The sequence below is a fragment of the Chinchilla lanigera genome, unplaced genomic scaffold (genome assembly GCF_000276665.1).
Source record: "Chinchilla lanigera isolate Chin_1 unplaced genomic scaffold, ChiLan1.0 scaffold00028, whole genome shotgun sequence".
In the NCBI taxonomy this organism is placed as follows: Eukaryota; Metazoa; Chordata; class Mammalia; order Rodentia; family Chinchillidae; genus Chinchilla; species Chinchilla lanigera.
In genome coordinates this window covers 2,307,129-2,310,587 of record NW_004955429.1, presented here as the reverse complement: position 1 = coordinate 2,310,587, position 3,459 = coordinate 2,307,129, and the positions used below count along the sequence as shown (strand labels likewise).

At 41.0% G+C, this 3,459-nt stretch overlaps 1 long non-coding RNA gene across 1 annotated transcript in view; it reads left to right on the top strand.

Annotated features, from left to right (window-relative positions):
* The window catches only part of LOC106148779, a 25,717-nt gene extending 22,757 nt beyond the window's left edge, over nucleotides 1-2,960 (top strand). Inside the window, exon 2 of the long non-coding RNA XR_001234472.1 lies at nucleotides 2,634-2,960. This is a non-coding gene — a long non-coding RNA (uncharacterized LOC106148779). The remainder of the gene's footprint in view (nucleotides 1-2,633) is intronic.
* The last annotated feature ends 499 nt before the right edge of the window (nucleotides 2,961-3,459 follow it).

Sequence of the window (3,459 nt, the reverse complement as noted above, 5' to 3'; positions counted from 1 at the left end):
TTGATTTTCTGTTTTTTTTTTTTTTTTTTGTTTTTTCTTTCCGTTACCAGGAATTGAACTCATGACCTTGCACTTGCGAGGCAGGTGCTGTGCCACTGAGCTAAATCCCCAGCCCCCTACTTTTCTTCTTTTTCTCCTTTTGTGAAGTCAGCTGGGTTGTCAGTGTGACCTACAGTGCTGGACAGCTAGAAAAAGAGGTTGTGAAAGTGCTGCAGTGGTACCAATCTGCATGGCAGAATGGATTAGTGAAGGTTTGTTCAACCACTCTCCTGTTTGAGGATATTGTCTGCTTCCTGAGCTACAGCACAAAGCATCCTTTCTCAGGTTTTTAAGTGGTGAAATGCAGAACCCCTAACTAGGGGACAGCTTATTTCCAGCTTTTTCCAAATGTTGGTGCCTGGAGGAGCTGCCCCTGCAGTCGTCCCACCTTTGTCTTCCCTAAGCCTACAGGTTAGGCTCCCAAATCTTAACTGTAGCACATAGGGTCCTCTGTGATTGGCTAACACCATGGTGTCGTTTCTCTCTACTCTTCACTTGTCTCCCCATAAAAGAATTACTTGAAACTGCAAACCAAACCAAACCAAACCAAAACCTCACAAGATTCTCTATCTTTGACCTCTTCCCACTGCTTGACATATCATGTTTTTCTGGTTTATCTTGGACGAGCCCTGCTTCTTTCTTACCTGCCATGAAGAAACAGGCAGCTCACCACAGCCGTGCAGCTAAGGGAAAGCTCAATGGTAAGAGTACATCCCAGGGTGTGGAAGGAGCTACATCACCAACAAGGAATGAGGGAGCACCCACCACCCATGCTGCAGGAAGCGGGGCATAATAAACCAGCCATTCTGCTCCTCTTATTCCTAGATCTCCTCCTGCTGCCTTCTACTGGAGGACCCCAGTGGGGTCTGAGGAATGGATGGATGCAAACCACATGGCCCGGAAGAACTGGGTGGATGAGGACATAGAACATATCCAGAGGGCCAGGCATCATTCATCAAGCTACAGATCAAATATAATTTCCTGAAAACCTATTTGTTTCCTTAGGGTGGAGAAATGCTTATCTGAAGCTTATTCTATCACTGCAACTTACATATAAAAATGTATTATGCAATTGTTTTCATATTAATTGTTTTATTAATTAATTTTTTTCATATTAATCACAGAGGACCCTATGTGGTCTCCCTAAACAGTAAGTTTCTTGAGGGAAGGGACTACACTTTATATACTGGGATTTTAAGAGTTCCTGATCTAGTTGAATGAAAGAAACCAGAGCTGGCGATTCAGGCTGGGGTAGCCGAGATATTTGAACAATCAGTGGGAGAGTTGAAGCAACTTTTGTCAGGGAGCAGAAATTTAAATAAAGGGAAGAAATTATTTTCTCTGAAAAAAAAAAAAAAAAAAAAAGGTCTGAGAACAATTCACTTTCAAATTCCCCCTACTCACCCAGAGCAGCAGTCTGTCATCTCTTTCCCGCCTTCCCCATCTTCAAATAAGTTGCCTTTCATTTTAAAAAAAGCTTGAATAAAAGTTTTATGGACCCTTATAAAGAGCTCTATCATAATTTGTACATATTAATTTTTGCTGAAAATAACTTTGGCAATCATGTGTGCTTTATTTATATACCTCATTATTCATATTTAAAATCCATATAAATTTTTAGTGCCTTTTTCATCCTGTGCCCATATGTATTCTGTCCAAATAGTTTCACTATTGTTTCTTTTCATCTGAGTCTTGGATTGTTAGCTTTGCGGCTCCTTTATGGTCTATACACATCATTTTCATATGATGAAATTCATTATGATTCATTAAATTTTCTCATAAAAAGAGCATGATATCCCCCAGGGCAAGTTCATTAAAAGAATCTCTTTGGTTCAATTATGAATCATTTTCCCCTGTATCCATCAGCATCTCCTAAGAGTTACCATAGGCAAAAAGGCCTCACAAGAGAGATACAGGAATCTAGCAGCCAAAAATCAGGACCTGCAGTGAAATTTCTGAATAAAAATATCACAGAGGGAGAGGGAGGACCATATGGCTGTCTGGTGGTGCTCTGTGCTTGGCATCCACTGAATTTCCCAGGGCTGACTTGTACAGGAGGTAATTATATCACTGCATGTTGTGCTGGGAGGTGTTGGGTAGAGAATCTGTGCCAGCTAGTGATGTAGGGTCTTCCGGGGCGATCAGAGCAAATCTGTTTTGTTACTATCCATTGAAAGATTTGAAAGCCACACTTTGAAAGAGAAAAGTTTATATTTAAGACATTTCTCCTGTATTGTCCTTTCCTCTCACAGCAGAGGAAATTCTCTTTTAAAAGTTAGTGTTTTCGTTCCTTGGCCAGTTCTTGCAGGCTAACTGGAGTGGAATACTTTCCTCATTACTCTACAGAAGAGTTTGCTAGTAAATTTTAAAAGTTACATGCAAACATAATAGGAAGAAAGAGTTGGTTCTGAGAACATATTTCACAAGTGGGTCTCTAGGTGTCGTTTGTATGCCCGTTCTGCCCTTGTCTGTACTCAAAAAGTCTCTGAAGCTCTGACAATATTTTAACACTTAGTGGAAAATGTGCTCTTTGCCTCTTGCCAAATGTGTCACATTTCGGAATCAGAAGGTTATTTATTCATCTGATTTTGCAGCCTGGGGCTGCCAGCACATGATGCCATGCTGCCAGCGACCATCAGATGGCAAGAGTGCAGAGCAAGAGATCCTGTTCAAGAGTGACAGCTGAGAACACAGTGCCTGGAGTCCCAGTCTGGAGAGTGTGCGAGTCCCGCTGAAGACAAGAGCCAAAGAACAGTTTGGTAAGAGTGGCCTACAGTTGCATTCTGCTGGGCTGCTGCTCCCTGGAGACCTCCCACCTCTGGCTCTGGGGTTCAACTCAATCCGTGGTAGGCCTTGGGAACCTTGCATGTACCCTAAAAAGTTACTTATGTGTGTTTTTAAAATAAATGCATTTACTCATTGGTTTCTTAATATTTTAATCCTTGAGAAATTTAAGATGGTGAAATGAGAGTGCTGGAAAAAGTAAGAATCACTGTTTTTGGTTCAGTAAACTTTTATAGGTATCAGTAGCATTCATCTGGCTATTTGCATATATTGTTTTGTAATGTGATTTAAAAATACTTCATGGTTCAGGATAATTATAGAGAAAGAGGAAGTTGTACAAATATGTTGTAGAGTCTCATGCCCCTTTACTTCCCTCTGTGATCCCATCTCATATAGCTGCAGTGCACGGTCATATCTAGGACACTGACTTTGGTATGTTGCAGAACTTAGCAAGTACCAGTTACTACATGTGTTAGTGTACACAGTTTTATCCTGCAAATAGATTTTCATAACCAATCAAAATGCAGAACAGTTTCATACCCAAGAGGAGTTCCCTCATGCTGCCCTTTTGTAGCTATACTTATGCCTGGTTTCTGTCCCCTGGCAAAAACGAATCTGTTCTTCATCTAATGTCAT